Source organism: Somniosus microcephalus, unplaced genomic scaffold (genome assembly GCF_052327205.1).
Source record: "Somniosus microcephalus isolate GS21.2 unplaced genomic scaffold, FLI_Smic_1.0 unresolved_chr1, whole genome shotgun sequence".
Taxonomy (NCBI): Eukaryota; Metazoa; Chordata; class Chondrichthyes; order Squaliformes; family Somniosidae; genus Somniosus; species Somniosus microcephalus.
In genome coordinates, this window is record NW_028225179.1 from 59,559,751 (window position 1) to 59,582,765 (window position 23,015).

The following is a 23,015-nucleotide window of genomic DNA, read 5'->3' on the forward strand; positions in this document are numbered from 1 at the left end:
GCTAAAACATGGCAGCTCCAACATTGCAGCACTCCCTCAGTGGAGTGCTCAAGTATCTGAATTGGGACCTGAATCAATATCTTTCTGATTCAGGGTGTCACCAACAGCCACGGCTGACACATGGCCTCCCTGAAGGCCCGTGTCAATGCATCCAAACGGATGTGGAGCTTCCCGGATAGTTGGAACCGACAGAACGCACGTGTCCTGTTGAGCAAAATAATCTCTCTGAGAAGAAGGGGAAGGCAATTGGGGAAATTAAAGGAAATGGTTAATGGGTGACCTGCCATACAACCAAACCATGAATGACGGATTGAACCAAATATTGGAAAGAAGAAACTCTACGGGTACCTGTCCGGTACTTCCTAGAACATCGCAAAATCATCACAAATAATTCTCCCTGTCTCCTGGCCGGTATATCCACGATACATTAATTTCATGGAAACTTTGCCAATAAGTCAGACAATAGTCAGAAGAGGGCAGCGTGAATCTACATTGGTCTGAATGTATTTTCATCTATTGTTTTTAAAATTACCTCACAATATTTATAAAATGGGGCGCACAGTTAAGATGAAGAGGGGCCGTCGGACTGTGGATTCCACCGCGGCTGCTGCTCAGCAATAAATGCCTTCAGTGTGTACAATGAGCAGAAAGGAATTGCTGCTGTTTCTTCACATTTCCCACTGCACTCATTGTCATTCTGCTTTAACAGAATGTGCTTGGATCTCCTGACATATTTAAACAATAAAACTCGGGCTGATAGTATAACAATACAATAATATATACTTGATGTGTTTTCAATGGAGAAGTGTTGTCCATCTGCTGTGAGCAGAGAGCTTGGTGAAGACAGCATTGAGTGAATCTGCTAAACAGAGTGGTGATGAGAAGTTGCTGAGAGTGGGACTTCGGTGCAGAGGGGGAAGGAGCTGCTCAGTAATTTAAATCAAGTAGAACAGTAAATTTACAAAAATAAAGTAACGTCCAATTATAACCCATGTCAACGGGCTGCTGAGACCCGTTGCCACTAATTCTTGTGGCATTCAGCAGCTCCAGAAAATTTCCTGTGTCCTGGACAAACAGGTGTGCAGGAAAAGCCTACAGTTGCACGAGCTCAGGGTTTCTGAGACTGAGGAGCGGCGGGAGTCACTGCTGGGCATTCGGGATGCTGGCAATTCCCCGCAGAAAAGTTGCAGGAGGTGGTAACCCCGCAGTTACAGAGAGTTCAGGTGGGGAGTGAGTGGGTGGCCAAACGACAGTTTAAGAAGTGGTAGGCCGTGCAGGATTCCCCCGCGAATCTCGCACTCTCAACCCGGGTTTCCTTGCTGATACCAGTGACGGTGAAGGCACCTCGGGGGAGTGAATCCTAGAGCAAAGAGCTTGCTGAAGAGAGAGTTGCTGGAATCTGCTAAACGGCTTCGTGGGGAAAATGGCTGCACAGGGGGCGTAGCAAAGCGACCACATACAGTAGTCCTTGGGGATTCAATATTCAGGGGGGATAGACAGGAGTTTCTGCATCTGTCGTAGTGAGTCTCGCAGGGTGTGTTGCCGCCCTGATACCAGGGTGATGGACATCACTGATAGGGTGCACAACATGTTGTGAGGGGACGTTGAACAGCCAGGAGCCATGATCCATGTTGGAACCAATGACGGTGATAGGAAAACGGGCTGTGGTCCAACAGACACATTTCCTGGAGCATGCGAGGAAGTTAAAGAGCAGGACCAAAAAATGTAGTAATCTCTGGATTACTGCCAGTGTCACGTGCTAGAGCGTATAGGAGAAATAAGATAATACATGTTAACGTGCAGTTGGAGAACTTGTGCAGATGGGAGGTGTAAGGCATTCTGATTGTCTGACTGTTTATAGAGTTCAGACTCGTGGTACAGACAACAGAAAACCCAATGAATCTGTGAAACTTCTTTTACTTATAAATGCACAAGAGGTTGCAAGTAATTAGCAGAATTCAATGTGTACTCAATTCATGCAATTATCAGACACAAGCATCTAAAATCATATACTTTAATCTCAGGGGATTATAAGGAAAACCACATGCATACAACACCTGGTTGGGTGTGGGAGACGGTGGGCAGTGGGTGAATGGTTGGGTATTGGAGTCGTGGAGCAGTGGGTGAATGGTTGGGTACTGAGCCAGAGGGCAGTGTTTGGTAATTGTAGCGGTGGTGGGAGTAATGGTTGGGTATTGGAGCCTGGGGGCAGTGGTTGGGTGTTGTGGCTGTGGTTGGATCAGTAGTTGTGTATTGGAGCCGGGAGGCAATGGATGGATATTGTAGCTGTGGTGGGAGCAGTGGTTGGGTATTGTTGCTGTGGTGGGTGCAGTGTTTGTGTATTGTAGAAGGGGGGCAGTGGTTGGTTATTGGAACCGGGGGAACTGCCAGGTGCAATGGGATGGCCATTGATTCATTGGATGAGAGTGAGGGATAGATGCTATGGCAGCTTACAGGAATGTTGATGAAGGAGAACCAAATGTTCAAGGACCAGGGACGGGAGGTTAGACAAGTGTTTTCAGACCGAGTGTCCAATAAACATAGAATATAGGACAGAATTAGTGCAACATCCAAAAGTGAATCCTCAAAGGGAGTTGCTTGTAGTATATATGGGATATTCCATCTTTCCCCAATACAACAGGGATTGGATGATATCGAGAACAACCTAATCCCCACCTTTGTGATAAATAAACAGCTGGCAGAATGGAAGGTGTCGACTTCACGCTTCCCATCATTTGTGAACTCAGAAGGTTGGGCGGTGTCTGGCTACGTCTCTCCCGTGCCAGGATAAACATAAGGGTCTGGGAGGGATCATTCCTGCCCTGCCGATAATAGCAAGCCGTGTGTCCGTTAAAGTATGGTCAGTAGAATCAGCAAAGATATTGGAGGAGATAATTGCATCAGAATATCAGTCCTTCCCACTGTACGTGGTGCAACTAAATAAAAGAGGGAGTGCACCAGACATGGCAGGATGGCCTAGAAATTCACTTTGGGCCCGCCAGCTGGCATGCACCCAAAAGTTAGCGCTGAGCGCGGAGCCAGTTGCGACCGTCAGATATTCAGTTTTTGCACCCCAAGTCAGAACCAGGCGCTATTCCAGGGTGTGCCCGCCCCCACTTGGGGCGCTGAAACTGAATTTCAGCGCTCTAGGTGCCGCTGCGCCACCCGCTGTGGAGCGGCAGGCTGCGGTACTGCAGGCCTCCTCCTTCTCTTAAGGGGGAGGTGCCTGCAACGGGGAGATCGCCACTGGATAGTGCCGGCAAATGAGCCCGGCACCACGGAGAAGTGCCGGGTTCGTGGAAAGCAGCTGGCAATGCCGCGGGGGGGGGGTGGAGGAGGCCGGGGAAGGAGGTGCAGGCAGGCGGCCGCCGAAAAAGCGGCCGGCCGCACCTCCACCTTAAAGCGCCCCACTAAGGCTACAGTACGGCCCCGTTTTCTGATCGCTGTTTGCGGCCGCTGCGGAAGAGGCGGCTGCAAATAAATATGGGGGTCGGGCCGGTATCGGGGCAGAACCGGGGCACGGCGCACACCGATGACGTCATCGGTGCCGGCGCAGCGCTAACGGCTACCGCCGCCATTACCGCTGCGCTGAATATCAGCGCAAACTCCTCTATTGGTGCAGAAGCCCTCTTTGGGCGGTAACTGGCCGCAAAGCTGGCGGCGCCTTACTGAATTTCTAGGCCGATGTTCATTAATCAAAGGATGTGTCGATATCACCCGAGACAGTTAATAAAACACCATGGGGGCTTTGTTTGGAATAAAGAAACTCAAAAGTGCACCATGTCTGGAACAAGCTTGCACCAGAGACAAACTAAATCTCATTGTGTCGCACAGGGGTGCTATTGTGTCACTACGGCCGCAGCCTCTGTGAGTACAGAGCCCTCACCTGCCCTGTCACTCACTCCTCTTTCTGCTTTGAACTGACCCGGGTCACCAAGATAGATCATAAGATCCTGATACCGGTGACCAAGCATGATGTTACTAACATCACAGTACTCGGTGATATGCTCTCAGCCACTGACAAAATGTTGATTGGATTTGGAAACCCAATCACTTCCCAGACACTAAAACAAAAAGAGATTATAGAATGACTCGAAGGTCAACAGCTGCTAACAGGGTGCAGGCGGTGCGAAGGAAATCACGGCGTGAGCCCGTCAATAACAGCTCGATACACCCATTGGTAGGAATTAGTTCACAACTATTAGTTATATTCCAGAGCCGTCTATTGGTCCTGGTCATCATCGTGTATGCAATGCTTAGACAAACCGTTACAAAATTGAACAGGAAAACAAGGATCCGGGTCAGCAGAGAGCTCTCCCAAGAATGCGGGGGAACTCATGAATAATTGTCAACAAATGAAATAAGACCAAAGGAACCGTTGGAGCCGTGTGGACATGTTTGGTGTGCTGACATCAATGTAACAGTAATCGACTGTAAACGCCAAGCAGATCAAGGGTAAAGACAGAAAGAAATTTAATTGTCCCAGAGTGATTCCGCTTCTAAATGGGAGGAATGTTAGAATGATTTAAGATGACTTATGTTAGAATGCGTTAAGATGATTCACTGGTCCAACTATTCCAGCACCACTTCACGCAGCTTTGCCTTAATGGCCCAGTAATTCCGTTCCAAACGCGTGAGTGCGGTCGGGGTAATCACACGTCTGGCCGGAGGAAATGCCGGTTTTCAGCATGCACAGCGCATGCGGGGAAAACCGGCATTTCCTGTCCTCTGAACGAAGGGTTTCAGAGGCAGAACGCGTGCGACTGCACAGGCAGCGCTTGCTAAGTAAAATTCGCCGGTTTCATTCATGCTTTCAGTGAGGTTAAGTCCTTACAACTTACACATGAAAAAAGCATGAGTACAGTTGCTCCAGAGGCTGCGGAGGAAGATATATTTTATCGTGGAGCTTCTGAAAGGCAATATTTTTGTTTGGCAAAGGGAGGAAAGTTATTTTAAGAAATGCTGAGGTAAGTTTTAAAGATTATTTTTGTTTTTTAAAACGGGTTTTCAGTACTGTAGGTAGAAGGAGCAATTGTGGCTATGTGAATTGAATTTGCTCTGTTTATTAAATGTGAAAATGACTCCAACATTTTTAAGAAAGAAACTTTTCATCAATAATATATTCTTTTAAGTAATAATGTATGTATGTCTGTATATATTCCTTTGCGTATATGTATTGTATATATATATTCCTTTCCTTATGTGTATGAATGTATGTACTTAATTATGACTTTCAGAGAAAGTAAATTATTGGAAAATCATCTCGGGCTGTGAAATTGATCAGGCAGGTATGATGTATTACCAAGACGATAACGCGTTTCTCCTGCCATAGGCCGGGGTGATTTTCTAGCCAGTCACTTCATTAAAATTACTTTAACAACTCTTTCCATTTCTTCCTTGCATGGACGTCTGTGTAAGGAGGAGGCCTGTGAGCGAGAAAAATGCCCGGGAACTGCTAGTAGCCAAAACCTTCACGAGCTAGTGGCGCCTTGTACCTCCCCCTCCCCCCCGCAAGGCAAAGAAAGGAGCAGACACAATTTAAAGTGAAGCAGTGAACTTTTATTGCATCATACAACAGTTTTCAGGGTTAGTTTTGATGTAGATAGTTTATAACTTTAAAATGCTAACTAGCTATTTCCTGCTTTTCAAACATTTGTAAACATGAATAGTTCAGAAAAAATGTGTTAACAGTTTAAAGTGACTTTTTCTGTTTTCTTAGTGCAATAAAGACATTCATGGTGGAAACTAGCTATGTTCTAATTTTCAAAAAGTTGTTGTAAAAATACTTTGGCTCCAATAAAAGTTGCTAATTTTTTTCAAACTGACTACAGGCTGCACTGTTTAAAGGAAAAGGTTACATATCCTTTCAGTCACAAATCAACATTTCAATGAAAAATGCAAACACAACATTTTACATGTCAATAAAATGAAAAATTTAACAATTGCACGATTTGCCCCCTCGCATCTGCGACTGAGGGTCCAAGGAGGTGCATTGTGCAAGAGGTCATCGTCGTACATGTCCTCACACTGTTCCCTTTCGGGAACTGTATGAAGTGGTGGAAGAATTTCTGGCCACGTTAATGCTCCTTCCGTGACCATAACCATCTTCATACCAGCCATTAGGGTGGTTAGTCCTATGGTGCGAGGTTTTTACGGGCTCCCACAACCCATACGAGGGGGGTGGGGCACCCACACACACGGACGCAAGTATCCTGCTGGATGTCCACCCAGAATTTATAGTCAGAGCTCCGACTACACTTGCTGGCACTGTCTGGAGCGGGTTTCTAAACCCTACTCCTTCTGGCCCAGCGGTGGGGATGCTTACCGCTACGCAAAAGGCCCACTCTGCGCAAAAGGTGACACCCAAATATTTCCTGCGCCTTTTCTCTCCCCGTGACTGGAGCCCTATGCTGCCAATTGAAAGACCAAGCTATCATCTGTCCTTTTTGCGGTGCCTTGGACTTCTCATTACCAATGATGAGCAGGCGCTGCGCCTCCACCTCGTTGAGGAGATTGCTGAGGTCATTGTCAGTTCAATTGTGCGTTCTTTTAATGCCGCGAATTATGCTAATTCCAGCCATTTCACGTTGCTAATCGGAGTGGGCCTTTGGCGTAGCGGTAGCATCCCCGCTTGGTGGGCCAGAAGGCATAGGGTTTGCGAACCCCGTTCCAGACAGTCCTGGTAAGTGGAGTCGGAGCTCTGGCTCTAAATTCTCGGTTGACATGCAGTGGGATATCTGTGTCCGTGTCCGTGGGTGTGGGTGTGGGTGCCCCCAACTCCCCAGTATAGGTTGTGGGAGCCCGTAAAACCCTCCTGCCATAGGACTAACCACCCTAATGGCTGGTACAAAGATGGTCATGGAAGGAGCGTTAATCACAGCCAGAAATCCTTCCCCCACTCCGTACAGTTCCCCAAAGGGAACAGTGTGAAGACATGTATGACGACGTTGCTAATTAAATAAATGGAATAAAAAAAAGCTTTGAGTGTCTTTAAATTGCTTTAATTCTGTTTAAAATGACTTCAGATTCTTCAAAATAATGTAAAAGTTACCAAAAGCTTCATAAAAAACCAAAAACCTATTTAAAATGCTGCTCTGCATGTAAAAATGCTTTGCAGCTTGTGAGAAACATTGGGGGCTGTCCTATTAAAATGTGACCTCAAGGGGCGTGTCTCACTTGCACTGCGCGCTCCAGGCTTCGCACTGGCTACACTCCTGGGCGGCGTGATGTGAGACGCTGCCCGGGAGTCATCATTTTAAAACAGGAATTCCAGGCGTCCCTGAAGCTCAACGGCCGGCGCGTTGGGTAAGTGCACATCGGGGGCTTGCACGCGCGGCAAGCCCCCAATCCTAATTTCTGCCCCATTATCTCAACATGGAAGAACGAAGCAGAATCAATAGTAACTTTCAAACGTGAATTGGAAAATACTTGATGGGAAAAAATGGCAGGGCTATGTGGAAGTGCAGGGCTATGGGTCTAATTGGATAGACTGATCACAAAGCTGGCACAGACATGATGGGCCGAATAGCATCCTTCAGCTCTGTGTCACTCTACGGTGCTCAATCCTCTGCCTCGATGTGGTTTATTTAGTCCTGTGAGAAACAAATATTAATGTTCTGGAGCAGGTGACTTCAGATAAAAACACTTAGCACAGGATTGGGAAAATCAACAGACTGAGGAACTGATCTTCAAAGTCATGGGTAAGTGGACCTGCTGAATTATTACCAACTGGAATCAGGATGGGATGCTCGGAGCAACAGGAGGTCAACAAGTCACTTTTATGAAGACACAGACAAGCGTTGAACGCGCACTTTTCGCTTCACAGAACTGACGCATTACTGGTTGATAACCCAACCTCCCATCCATTGCACTGATGGTAATTTTTTCTAAAGCAAAATACGGTGGATGCTGTAAATCTGAAATAGAAACCAAAATTACTGGACAAACTCAGCAGATCAGGCAGCATTAGTGGAGAGAGCAACTGCATTAAAGTTTCAGGTCGATAAAAATTCATCAGAACTGGAAAATGTTATAAATGTATGCAGGGAAAGGGGTCGGGTAGGAAAGAACAAAATGGAAGGCCTGTGACAGGGTGGAAGGCATGTGTGATTACATGACAAAAGGGAAAGGGGATGGGAATGAGCCGCGTAAAGAAAATCATGCACCGAGAGGAAGTGTAAAAGGAAACAGTAGAATATTTACCAACAGCAACTGTCCGAAAAAATGGGAGATGTGTTTAGAATCTGAAATTACTGAACTCTCTGTTCAGTCTCGAAGGCTGTAAAGTGCCTATTCGAAAGAGGAGGTGCTGTTCCTCGAGCTTCCATTGAGCTTCATTAGAACAGGGTCGGAGGCTGAGGACAGAGAGGTCAGAGTGAGAGTGGGGCGGAGAAATTAAATGAGAGGCGAATGGATGATCAGGGTCACGCTTGTGGACGGAATTGAGGTGTTCTGCAAAGCATTCACCCAATCTCTGTGCGGTCTCCCCAATGTAGAGGAGTCCGTAACGAATATAGTTTAGCAAATTGCAAGAAGTACAAGTAAATCGTTGTTTCACCTGGAAGGTGTGTTTGGGTCCCTGGACAGTGGGAAGGGAGGCGAGAAAAGGGGAGGTGTTGCATCTCATGCGCTTGCACAGGAAGGTGCCATGGGAAGGGGAAGGGGTGTGGGGTGCTGGATGAGTGGACCAGAGCGTCGCAGAGGGAGCTGTCTCTTCCGAATGCTTAAAGGGGAGGGGAGGGAAAGATGTGTTTGGTGGTGGGATCACGCTGGTGATAGAGGAAATGGCGGAGGATGATCCATTGAATGTGGAGGCTGGTGGGGTGAAAGGTGAGGACAAGGGGAATCCTTTCGTGCTTCTGGGAGGAAGAGGAATGGGTGAGAGCAGAAGTCCAGGAAATGGAACGGGCACAGTCGAGGGTCCTGTCCACCATGGTGGAGGGGATTCCTTGGTTGAGGGAAAAGTAAAACATATCGGAAGGCGGCATCATCAAAAGAGATATGATGGAGATGGATAAACTGAGAAAAAGGAATATAGTCCTTACAGGGATCAAGGTCGTAGGAAGTGTCGTCAAGTTAGCTATGGGAGCAGCTGGGCTTATTTGGTTGAAGTGAATGGATTCATAGAAACATAGAAGATAGGAGCAGGAGCAAGCCATTCGGCCGCTCGAGCCTGCTCCGCCTTTCAATGCGATCATGGTTGATCATCCAAATTCAGTACCCTGTCCCTGCTTTCCCCCATACCCCTTGATCCCTTTAGCCTTAAGAAATATACCCAACTCCTTCTTGAACATATTTAATGATTGGCCTCTACTGCCTTCAGTGGTACAGAATTACACAAGTTCACCACTCTCCGGGTGAAGAAATTCCTCCTCATTTCTGTCCTAAATGGCTTACTTCTTATCCTTAGACTGTGACCACTAGTTCTGGACTCCCCGACCATCGGGAACATCCTTCCTGCATCTAGTCTGTCCACTCCTGTCAGAATTTTATAAGGTTCAATGAGATCCCCTGTCCTTCTTCTAAACTGCAGCGAGTACAAGCCCAATCGACCCAATCTCTCCTCATTCGTCTTTCCTGCCATCCCAGTTATCAGCCTGGTGAATCTTCGCTGAACTCCTTCCATGGCAAGAACATCCTTCCTCAGATAAGGCGACCAAAACTGCACACAATACTCAAGATGTGGTCTCACCAAGGCCCTGTACAACTGGAGCAAATCATCCTTGTTCCTGTACTCAAACCCTCTCGCTACGAAGGCCAACATACCATTTGCCTCCTTAACTGCCTGCTGCACCTGCATGCTTATCCTTAAGCGACTGCTGCACAAGGATACCCAGGTCTCGTTCCACTTCCCCTTCTCCCAATCTGTTGCCATTCAGATAATAATCTGCCTTCCTGTTTTTGACACCAAAGTAGATAACCTCGCATTTATCCACGTTATATTGCATCTGCCATTCTTCTGCCCAATCACCCAACCTGTCCAAATCATCCTGGAGTTTCTCGGCATCCTCCTCACAGCACACACGCCCACCCAGCTTTGTGTCGTCTGCAAACTTGGAGATAAGACATCTAGTTCCCTTGTCTAGATCATTAAAATATATTGTGAATAGCTGGGGTCCAAGGACCGATCCCTTCGGTACCTCACTAGTCACTGCCTGCCACGCAGAAAAAGACCCGTTTATTCCAACTCTTTGCTTTCTGTCTGCCAACCAGTTCTCTATCCAAGTCAATACCTTGCCCCTAATCCCATGTGCCTTAACTTTACACGCTAATCTCTTATGCTGGACCTTATCGAAAGCCTTCTGAAAGTCCAAACTCACCACATCCACTGTTTCTCCCTTATCTATTTTACCCGTTACATCCTCAAAAAATTCCGGTAGATTAGTCAAGCACAATTTACCTTTTGTAAATCAATGTTGACTTTGTCCGATGCTGTCACTGTTTTCCAAGTGCTAAGTCAAAGGAGAATTAGTTCAATGTATGTTCAGTACAAGTTCAATCAGGTGGAGGAGGGGGCTAGTGGATGGTGACTGTGTTGGCCTCCGTTCCAGGAAGAAGCGGCGGGCCTTCCTGCCGTCCTGATGGTGGATGGATGTGTAGAGGGATTGGACGCCCACAGTGAAAAGGAGACGGTGTGGACCTGGAAACTGGAAAGTAAATGTTGTTATTTTTTTCCACAGCAGCTTTCAAATCACTGGCATTATCAATGGATTGGTATTTTGATGTGAAAGGATTTTGTTGAATTGTGTACAACTGCGCGTCGCTGTTTAAATCACCAGGATGGTCGAGCGGTTGAGGGATTCGAGCATGCGTCAGTTCGCATGGGTTCGAGAACTGCTGCTGGTGAATGTGATAATTCGGTCGAGAATTGTAACCATTGGAAAGGAAGTTTTAACATTTATGTCTCACATTTCCAGGCAACGTTCCTACATTTACAGCAGGCGCTCTGCCGATTGACAGAAAATAGAAACAGGGCTGGGTCATTTAACCCTTTGAGCCTGTTCCGCCATTCAGTGAGAGCATGTCTGACCTGGATCTTAACTTCATCCTCCTGCTTTGACTCCAAATCAATCCCTACCTTGTCTACCAAAAAACTATCGACCTGAGCTTTAAATTATTAATTAAATTGGCAAAAGAACCAGTGGTGAGATGATGAGATTGTTTTATTACTCAGAGGATGAGATTGTTTTATTACTCAGAGGGTAGTTATGATCTGGATTGCATTGTCTGAACTGTTGGTGGAAGCAGTTCCGATCGCTGATCCAATAGTCACTTTCAGAAGGGAATTGGATAAATGCTTGAGGACGAACAATGTGCAGGGCTGTGGGGAAAGTGCGTCATTCTATGGTTCTATGATGCAATAATCCTCTACCTCAGTGAGCTTGTGTTTTCACCAGTAAACCTCAGGTCACGGCTCTAATTCCCATCCATGCCGGCAGGGACTTTCTCTCCTTTAATGTGATGTTTCTCTTTTTCTCGCTCTATGATTCGCTTTATTTCTCTCTGTTGCTGTATTTCTTTCCTTGTGTCAGTCTCTCTGTATGTCTCACTCAGTCTCAGTCACTTTCTTTAAGCTTTTCAAATTGGGTCTCTGTTTATCCGTCCAACTATTACTTTCTCTCCGTCACTCTCTCCATCGCCCCCCCCACATCATTTTACTCTGCACCTCATGAGTTAACCCTTTAAGCACTGGCTCAGTTTAGAGCTTGCTGATCCTGAGTGTGTGACGTGCATTTTAACATTCTTCCTTCAAACGAGTTCGGTGTTGACGGGAGGGTTACATGTTCTGTGGGCTAAAAGCCGAGGGGTGTCTTGTCTAGTTACGAACGGCCAGTTCAATGTGTTATTTGCCCAGCTGCTGTGCTTTTGCAATTTAGCTTTTCACCGTCTGTAGTTTTAGGAAATAACTTTACCCTCTCACATTTTCAGATTATGTTGATGTGTAATTATGCTCTGCGCTGAAAACTAAATTTAGAGCCTGCAAGGAATTTATCGAATTTTTAAGCACTGCGCGGCAAAGCTGCTTTCACCAGGGTGGCCGAGTGGTTAAGGCGTTGGACTTAAGATTTAATGGACGTGTGTCCGCGTGGTTTCGAACCCCACTCCTCGGTAGATGTTCAGGCAACAGAGTTGAGAGTAAAACCTAAAGCTCTTTTTGGTATGAAAACGCTTATGACGTGTGCAAGGGATGGTGCCTATTTATAATTCACCCTTCAAGGCAGCGTTTCTTCATTTACAATTGGTGTTCTGAACATAGGAACAGGAGGAGACCATTCAGCCCCTTGAGACTGTTCGCCATTCACTGAATTCCTGTCTGAGCTGTGTCTTAACTCCATCCATCTGCTTTGGCACCACATCATTTTAACGCATGTCTAGCAAAGATGTACCCATCTCAGATTAACATTATTATTTGAGCTGGCATATACTGCTATTTTATGGGAGAGAGTTCCACACTGCTACTAACCTTCACGTGAAGAAATGCTTCCTAACTTCTTTCCCAAATGACCTGCCTCTGATTTTACGATTATGTCCCCTTGTCCTAGAGTCTGCCACCAACAGTGATAAAAGGTTTCTCTCTATCTACCTTATCAATTCGTTTCAAAATCTTAAAAACCTCAATCAAATCCACACAACCTTCTATATTCCAGTAAGCACAAGCCCAGTTTATGTAATCTCTCCTCATATTTTAACCATTGGAGCGCTGGTAACGTTCTGGTGAATGTGCACATCACTTCCTCCAAGGTCAATCTATCCTTTTATCAGACGGTGCCCAGAACTGTACACAGAACTCCAGATGTGGTCTAACCAGGTCTTTGTAAATCTGTAGAATAACTTCCTCTCCTTTATATTCCAGCCCCTCGTTATAAAGCCTAACATACTGTGAGATTTCTTGATTATTTCTGTACCTTACTGCTACATTTTAGTGGTCTGTGCACATGGACTGAAATCACTTTGAACTCCACTGTTCCGAGCTGTGCACCATGTTATTAATACTCGTATCTACTTTGTTGGTCTAAAATGAATGGTGACCTACTTACCTGCGTTTAAATCCATCAACCACTGTTTCGCCCATTCACTTAATCTATCAATATATCTTTGTAATTATATGCTGCTGTCTACATGACTTACCGTACCACCAACCTTTGCATCATCGGCAAACTTGGATATATGGCTCTCTATTGTGTTTTTTAAGTCATTAATAATTGTAGAAGTGTTGTGGAGTATTTTAAACCAACACTCGACAATCAAGTGTCTTTATTACACTGTTGGGGAGACAATCTGCTCTGTGTTAGCCAGACTTCTCCAAATAGGTACAGCAAACACTACATTTTTATACATTACAACACATATGTCCAGCTCATTCAAAATTCATTTCTACCACCTGATTGGTCCTTGGCCCATATGCATCTTCACTGATTGGTTGCCTATGCTGCATTGCATTAAAGTGCCGCCTTTATTATCTGAAATGTATATTTCCGTTATCCCCCAAGCTGTTGTTGCACCTATGACCTTTGTTTATGCCAGACGGGGTCTCATCAACATTGTTCTTCTGACTCATTGTCCTCGTTTCCTGCCTCTCTTGGCCTCTTTACTTCCAACTCATTGTATTACTTTCCTGCCAGAACAGAACTTACATCCTCTAGGCATCTTATGGGTTCCACATCCGACTATTTGCAATTGTCTCTAAGTGACACAGTATGCAGTTCTAACACTACTGCTTAGGTTATCTCAACTGCCAGTTCAGCAATTTAGAAAAAGCTTACTACTGCAAAGACCTATTAGATTATTGTCTGTATTAAACCATTCAGTGAAACTGCCAGCGATGTCAGTTGAACTCATTCCCCACTGCAATCCACCCTTTTGGTACTTGGCCCTTGCCCAAGTTAAACCACATGTATAAGCATCACAGTGCCACCTGCCCCATGCGGTGATCAGGCGCTGGTTCGGAAGGCCCTGCATACCCATTATGTTTAGAGCAAACTTGTGTTTTCCAGCTCTTTCCAACTCACATAGCTCTTTGTTTGGTCCGTTTCTTTTTACAAGCAGTGCATGCTGCTACTCCCCACCCTATAAGCATGACTAACTGTACTATCACTAATATATGAAAAATGATGCAGATGCATGGGTGTATGTTGACATTCATCCCCCAATCCCACAGCTTGTCATACCACGGGACTTCCTGTAGCCCTACCTCTATGGCCCTTTCTAATTCCCCAAGATTCCTTTGCCACAATATGTACTGTTTCACCATCTTACTTAAATCTTCTTTTATTTCTTGCAGAACTTCTTGCAGGTGGGGTATTGGGGCCCCTACCGGATCTTCATAATTGACCAACTCGTCCTTTAGACTATCTGGCACATTTAGTTTTATCTCCTCCCTTGAATGTACCTACACCAATCTGTGTGTCCAATTGTCACATGGATCTTTGGTGTAAAGTAGAAGTTAGGCATTGTGATTGCACATACAAGGTTACTATATTGGTACTCAGTCTCTGTGGCGGCTATACAATACTCCCCTTCTCCTCTATATCCTGAGCGGGTGTGATTGTGATCAACATGTAATAATTCCAACACACACCCCTCTGTCTTATTATAGCCGCACTCATCATTCGGGCTTCTGCTACCGGATGTGGGCATATCGCAAGCGTTCCTTTCCCGTGGCATGCGTTTAGGGAGACTCCTCTCATAGTACCATTCTTTCTGATGGCATAGGTATCAATTGGATAGTATTGGAGGCATATCTCTCCCCTCACTATGCCTATGTTTGTTACTTGGTACTGTGAGTATGGAGTCATGTCCAGTCCCACCACTGGTATCAGGAGTACCATGCCTATCATTGCTGTCACGTCTGCTTTACATTTTTGTATCACTGGCTTTACTCTGGTCATCCCTTTGAGGGTACAATTACTCAGAGGGCCTTGATTCTGCCTCAGGCCATGGACCTGTGTGTTGTTAATCCAGTCTGGTACCTCGCCTCGCTGTATCTGTGCCAGATTGGGTTTCAACTGTCCGGTGATCCATTGGCGATAGGCATGACACAAGCCTCTCCCTACCCCGTCTTTGGCCTGTTCCTCGTCTCTATGGTTTAGTTTGTTGATAATGCTAGCATGGCCCCCTAAAGCCTTGATTCCCTCGAGTAATTTCCTTATTGTATGTCCTCCCAACTCTGATCCTTGTCGAATCAAGCCAGTTTCCTTCCCTAAAATCTGTAGTTTTGCCCTTTGTAGTCGTTCCACACTACTTTGGACTCCTTGTCTATATAGGGCATTAATGAATTATGTCCCCGTGTTTATTCCCGTGAGTATATCGGTTTCTGAGTTCCTCCTAATCCTTTGGTGGAATGCAGCATGTCCCATAAAATTAGTAGTCCCTGTCGCATCAGCAGCTTGGTTACTTACATTCTTTATCATATATGCATACAATTCTCTAGTTTTAGTAAACCTTTCACAATATCCTGGCCTTTGTAACATGGTTAAGTTCATTAGTACCGGTACAATTTTGTGTCTCACGTTATCATACAATTGTTCTCCCTCCTCAGTGAATATCACGAGTCAATTTTCAGGCCCAGGCTTCAATTTCGGCCCCCTCGTTCTTCAGGTATTGTTGTGATTGTGGGTGTTGTTGGTTTTATGGTTAATCCTTGTTGTGTGGTCCTTGTTGTTGTTGGTTGAGGTGTTGTAATGCCGTGTACAATAGTCCATCTTATAACATTTTCCGCGCAGCTCAGGACAGATCCTCCTCCAACTTGACCCAACACCTGCCAGTGTCTATTACATCTTACCACATTGTTGGCATTTGTCATTCTACAGGGTCTGCGTGGTTGTTGATCCAAGTTCACCCAGGTACCGTTATACCTGTAACATTCTTTCCCTTGTTTTTCACACTCGTAACTGTGTGATATGATGAAGCCTCCCGTGAAGTTGCCATTATGGGATCTTAACTTGCAGTCCATTTCTTCCAGCCCATTATTTGGACTTATAAATTCTGTCATCAGGGTAGTGGCCAGAGGTAATAAAGATGTCCTCCACCACCACGGAAAAAACCATCACAGTAATAAGGGCCATATTTGCCAGGAATGGGCTGCCTGAACAGATCTGTTCTGATAATGGACCGCAATTTGTGTCCGAAGAATTCAGGAAGTTCTTAAAAAACAATGGGGTTAAGCACTAAACGTCTGCCCCATACCATCCCGCCACCAATGGATTGGCTGAAAGGTTTGTCCAGACCTTCAAGAAGGCCGTAAAGGCCATGGGCAATGCAGACATAAAACTTCAGCATAAGGTAGATAACTTCTTGTTTGCATATAGGAATGCAACACATATGGTTACAAACCAATCTCCCGCCATGATGTTCTTCAATAGAAGCCTAAGATGCAGGCTGGATTTGATCAAGCCAAACATCAGAAAGGACGTGGAGAACCGACAATTTCAAGGCATGAATGAAAGGCCAACTAGAACCTTCCAGATAGGTCAACAAGTTTTGGCCCGGGACTACCGTACCGAGAAATGGCAGCCTGGAACTATTTGCACACGACTAGGACCACTGATGTATACCGTGGACATTGGAGAAAGCATAATAAGGCGCCATGCTGACCAGATCATAGAGTCATCCGAAAAGGGACAACCTACACCACAACTCTATACGCCTAATGATGAAGTAGAGATACCCATAGTATCTACCTCCGATCCGGTGATACTGGAACCCGATGAACCCGACACTGGCATTCAAGCCGAATCAGCCTTACCAAAAGAACCTACTACACCACCAGAAACTACTACACCACCGAGTCAGGAAGCCTCCAGAGAGACTGACTTATAATTGATTAAATGCAGCAATGTGTAGATTATTGTTCTTGTAACATGTAATTAATGATTACTTAAAATATTATGTACTGGTTGGCTAAAAGGGGAGGAATTGTAGTGTATGTGCTTTTAAGAGCCCCCTGTGTACTGTAATGCCGGTAATGGCCACTCGGGCTATATAAGCCTGTTGTATCAGTTACTTGACCTCCAGACTTTGTTCAGTAAACACCTGTGAAACGAACTCCTGCCTTCAGTATCTCTATTAACACACGGATACAACAGGGGCAGTTTCCCATCCTTGAAGAACATTAATGATTCAGTTGCAGAATTTGTTTGCACCACTCACCGCTCGGCCCAAGGATGAGCCGAGCCAATCACGTGGAGCTGAAGCAATTCCTCCAGTCAGTTAATTCAGTGACATTTCAAGAACAATAAGAAATCAGCGTCACTTTGTCAGCGACCGCGTCCCATAATGGGTAAGGTGTTTAACTTCGGTGTGTTACATAATGTTTCAGAAAATTGCAGTTTCGAGTCTTCTCTCGGTCGGTTTGGACACTGCGTTCCAACGTGTATTGGAACTGCTCCACACCCGACTATTTCTAGAAATCACTGACCTCATGTAACAGAAATACCTGAATTACTTTTGCTGACAGAAGATGACTGTACATTTTTAACATTGCTGATCCGCGTGCACGGGCCGGACTTGCGGGAAAGGGTAAACTTTTCCTCTTACATTAAGAGAGCAGATGCGAGGTGCTGTTCAGCCAAGAAATTTGGAAGGGGGAAAGGGCAGGGAGAGGGGGAGTGAAATGAGCAGCGAGCCGGCCACGGTCGATAGAGCAGAACGAGTGAAGTTCAGAAGACCAGAACAGGCTGGAAACAACGTACAAGTGAGGAACAGCCGGTGTGGAGACAAGCGAACGAACGGCAGATTAGTCTAGTTGTTTAAAGTGCGATGTTTATAGTTCTCACGGTTCCATCCCACTTTGAGTCAGAGGGAGTTGGCTAAGATTATTTTCACAGAAGGGGAAAACACAGAAGGAGGCCATTTGGCCCACCGTGCCTGTGCTGCTTCTTTGGTAGAACTATTCAATTAGTTCCAATAACTTGATTTTTTCTATTGCAATGTAAAGTTTTCCCCTCCAGTATACATCCAATTCCCTTTGAAATTTATTATTGAATCTGCTTCCATCATCCTTTCAGGCAGTGCATTCCAGATCACAACAACTCGCCGTATGAAACCATGGTCCCTTATGTCGCCTCTGGTTCTATTATCGATCAGCTTCAATCTGTCTGCTCTGGTTACCGACCCTTCTGCCGCTGGAAACAGTTTCTCCTTATTTACGAAAACAAAACCGTTCATGATTTTGAACACCTGTCAAATCTCCTCTTGGCCGTCTCTGCTCTAAACAACCCCAGCTTCTCCAGTCTCTCCACATAACTGAAGTCCCTCATCCCTGGAACCATTCCAGTAAATCTGTTCTTTTCATTTCTTCCCTCTCATAAATAATTACAATTAAATGTTTACAAGGAAAAGCACGAACAGAATAAAAAGGAAAGCGAAATAAATACTGAGCAGAATGGATGTGAATGTTTGGAAGGTGAAAAGAACAGAAAATCTGAGTTTAATTATCGATCAGTGAGAGGAATCCATCGCTCGCTCGGGCTTGTGTGGGTCGGTTTACTGATATACCCGGGAATTGAGAGGAAACTTGTTCATAGTTAGCAGAAGAAGACGGGCACCAACAGCTGCCGCTCTGTAATAACAGCCACTGAAACTACATTTATGTGGGCCCGGCTAGCTCAGTCGGTAGAGCATAAAACTCTTAATCTTAGGGGCGTGGGTTGGCGCCCCACGTTGGGCGAAGCATTTTTTTAGATTTTCAGGCTGATTTCACAGGCCATCCTCGGCTCTGAATTGCTGCAGAGAGTTCAGGGAGAGTTTGACACAAATGAAATTTGACAGCGGTATCAGAAAATATCTCCCTGATTCGGGACACTTATCTCTCTCTGGTATCCCGCTGCTAAACATTGAAGTTCATATAATTTCACCTGCAGCTCGGGGTTAGTCTGCACTGTAAACTTTACAAAAAACCCTTCAGTGTATTTCACTCCGTGTCCAACCCTGTGTGGCCTCCCCTGATGTGTCAGCTTTCTGTGTTTATAAACGCTTCAGCAGATCATTAACATAACCTGAGCTCCGAGATCTGGTCGGGTCTCATTCCCCCGAAGTGAGGAATGAACGAAGAGGCAATTCCACCCGGGGTTAGATTTTCTTCCAAAAGAGTGACGCTAAGCTCAACTAACGTGGGGCCAGAATAGCTCAGTTGGGAGAGCGTTCGACTGAAGATCCTAAGGTACCTTGTTTCGGCCGTTTTCAATTATTTTCTGTCTTTCTTTGGTCCGATTATCGAACTGAACGATGTACACTGAAGTTATATAACCGCCACTGAAGGGTTGGGTTGGAATAGAGAGAAATCAAAGATGGGAAATATTTTAATTTTCTGCATTTAGCTTTTATTTCTCGATCTCCTTCTGCCCTTTTCTTTGTTTGTTGTCTCTCTCGGTGCCGGGTGAACATTGGATTTGATGCATTTGTCCTAAACTGATGCCTTTTGCACAGCTCGGGGCGGTCAGACACGCTCTGTCTGTCTGTACTGCTTGTGACCATTAACGGGAACAGGCCGCGAGTTCAAACTTTATCAGCAAACTGAAGCAAGACAAATAAACATAAAGATGTGTTACTCCGCCCCAGTGCAAAGGTGCAATGGATGCTATTGAAAATAATTTCCCCATACATTTTTTGTGGATTTCATTTTGTAAAGTTTGTATTTTGCATGTTACGAATATTATAACAAACCATAAAACAACAACAACTTGAATACATATAGCGCCTTTCATAGAATCATAGAATGGAATGGTTACAGCATGGAAGAAGGCCATTCAGGCCGTATAGGCCGTGCCGGCTCTCTGCAAGAGCATTTCAGCTAGCCCCATGCTCCCGCCCTGCATTTTTTTTTCCTTCAGATACTTATCCAACTCCCTTTTGAAAGCCATGATTGAATCTGCCTCCACCACCTTTTCAGGCAGTGAATTCCAGATCCTTACCACTTGCTGCATAAAAAATGGTTGTGCTTAAGTCGCCTTTGGTTTTTTGCCAATCATAAATCCATGTCCTCTGGTTCTCGACACTTCTGCCAATGGGAGCAGTTTATCTCTACTCTATCCAGACCCCTCATGATTTTGAAAACCTCTATTAAATCTCCTCTCAATCTTCTCTGCTCTAAGGAAAACAACCTGAGCTTTTCAGTCTATCCACGTAACTGAAGTCCCTCATCCCAGGAACCTTTCTCGCACATATTTTTCTGCACCCTCTCTAAGGCCTTCACATCCTTCCTACATTGCGGTGCCCAGAATTGGACACAATACTTCAGTTGGAGCCGAGCCAGTGTTTTACACAGGATCATCATAATTTCCACGCTTTTGTAATCTATAGCTCTATTCATGAAGCCCAGGATCCCGTCAGCTTATTTTTTAACTGCTTTCTCAACCTGCCCTGCCACCTTCAATGATTTGTGCACATATACCCCCAGGTCTCTCTCTTCATGCACCCCCTTTAGGATTGTACCCTTTAGTTTACGTTTCCTCTCCTCATTCTTTCCACCAATATATATCACTTCACACTTTTCTGCGTTAAATTTTAACCTGCCACGTGTCCGCTCATTCCTGCAGACTGTCCATGACGACTTGAACTCTATCACTATCCTCCTCACTGTTTACTGTACTTCCAAGTTTTGCATCAACTGCAACTTTTGAAATTGTGCACTGAACTCCCAGGCCCAAGTCATTAATATATATCAAGAAAAGCAGTGGTCCTAGAACCGACCCTAGGGAACACCACTGTATAACTTCCTCACGTCCGAAAAGCAACAGTTCACCACAACTCTCTGTTTCCTTTGCTTAGCCAATTTCGTATTCATGCTGCCACTGTCCATTTTATTCCATGGGCTTTAACATTGCTGGCAAGCCTATTATGTGGCGCATTGTCAAACACCTTTTGGAAGTCCATGTACCCCACGTCAATCGCATTGCGCTCATCAACACTCTCTGTTAGCTCATCAGAAAACTCTATCAAGTGGTTGAGAGAGTTATTCTACAATCAGTGAGCGCAGCGCATCCCTTCACCTTTGTTCAGATATAAAATTTAAAAATACTCTCTAACAGAAAAACTGAGAGTGTAATCAAAAGTAACAGAAAAAGTGCACTTAATTCTGAAAATAATTACTGCCCCAAAACTGGACATTCAATCCTTCAAACACCGCCCTGATATGAACTCAGGACTGCACAATGTGAAAGCTCAGTGATCCCACTGTGATTCAAACACAGAGCATTTTACTGCGAATGCAGATACACTGGCGTTCCGCCACTAGGTCCACAGTTTGCAAGTGACGCCGAATCCAGAGAAGGTAAATCGGTGTGGACTGCCACCCGGGCTCTCGGAGTGCAAAAGGCAGAAGCAGCAGCAGCCAGGATCCCTGCTCCCTAATCCAGCCAGTACCGGTGGAGAACTGCCTGCCCCGGCTTGAGCCATGCCTGGGAGCCGCTGAAAACAGTGGCTACAAGAGCAAGTCAGATGCTGGGTATTCTGCCGCGATTGTCTCATCTCCTGACTCCCCAAAGCATTTCCACCATCTACAAGGCACAAGTCAGGTGTGTGATGGAATACTCTCCAATTGTTTGGATGAGTGCAGCTCCAACAACACTCAAGAAGCTCGACACCATCCAGGGCAAAGCAGACCGCTTCATTGTCATCCCATTCACCACCTTAAACATTCACTCCCTTCACCAGTGGTGTACCGCGGCTGCAGTGTGTACAATCTACAAGATGCACTGCAGCAACTCACCAAGCCTTCTTCAACAGCACTTGCCAAACCCACGAACTCTACCACCTAGAAGAACAAGGGCAGCAGGTGCATGGGAACACCATCACCTCCAAGTTCCCCTCCAAGTCACACACCAGCCTGAGTTGGAAATATATCATCGTTCCTTCATCGTCGCTGGGTCAAAATACTGGAACTCCCTCTCTAACAGCATTGTGGGATTACCTTCATCACACAGACTGCAGCGGTTCAAGAAGGCGTCTCCTCATCGCCTTCTCAAGGACAATTAGGGATTGCTAGCAAGGCCCACATTCCAGGAAGGAATAAGAATAACTGCTTTTTCCGCGCATGATGTTGCTTAATAAAGGGATGGTTGATGAAGTGCCTGTCTCACTAGTTGCTGCTTGACCTGATCAACGTTCCCTCCATTATCTTTTTATTATTTTGAACTGTGTCTTTATGCATTTCTCCACTTCACCTGAAAAAGGAGCAGCGCTCCGAAAGCTTGTGATTTAAAATAAAGCTGTTGGACTATAACCTGGTGTTGTGTGACTTCTTACATTTGAGAAAGAAGGAAATAAAATATCTTTCTGAGCTGTGTTCATGGAGCGAGGTGGTTGAGAGGTTAAGGCGAAGGGTCACTAATCATTTATGCTCTACACGCGTTGTTTCGAATTCAACCATTATTGCATTTACGACTAAATCTCTTTCCTCTTTTTCAACACATCCAAGACTCCTGCTTTTGAGTCTTATCCTTGCCCAATCCGCAGTGGGTGATTTGTGTTTTGCTGCCTCACTCTATTTGCTCAAATCAGCAAAGTCCTCATTTCGGCCCAAACTGCTCCTTGCACGGAGGTGTTGAAATTGTAAGATATGAGTTACGTGAAGTATCAATCAAAGTGGACAGTGACATCCCGGTAAAACGAAAATTTCTCTTCAGATGCTGCCTGAGTTGCTGAATATTTCCAGCATTTTCTGCTTTTAATTTTGTGCTTTCACTGCAGCAGCTTACCCGACAACACAAAACTTGCCTCAAGGGCGCAGCTCCAGGCAACACATTTCTGTGCTCTTCCCACACACAAGATCGTGCTTAACTTTCCTAGAAACGCTGTAAAGTCAGCCGGTTCCGCCCACATTGTCCTGCACTGTGACATTCCAAACAGACTTTGCTCCTGGTAGCAGGGAGCATAAAAGTTTCTCAGTGGGGATTGCGAGGGCAATCGGATCTCAGAGGCTGTGAGGGTATTGAAGGGTTTCTGAGATAGTATCACGTGGGTATGAGGGCGCGAAATGGATATGAGAGAGAGTAACGGACTCTCAGAAGGTATCGGAG

At 45.4% G+C, this 23,015-nt stretch overlaps 2 non-coding genes across 2 annotated transcripts; both read left to right on the top strand.

Annotated features, from left to right (window-relative positions):
* The first annotated feature begins 12,027 nt into the window (after positions 1–12,027).
* On the top strand, positions 12,028–12,111 carry trnal-uaa (transfer RNA leucine (anticodon UAA)). The gene has a single exon. It is a non-coding gene; the product is annotated as a tRNA-Leu (tRNA).
* A 6,483-nt stretch (positions 12,112–18,594) lies between these two features.
* On the top strand, positions 18,595–18,667 carry trnak-cuu (transfer RNA lysine (anticodon CUU)). Its single transcript has one exon. It is a non-coding gene; the product is annotated as a tRNA-Lys (tRNA).
* Positions 18,668–23,015: the final 4,348 nt, after the last annotated feature.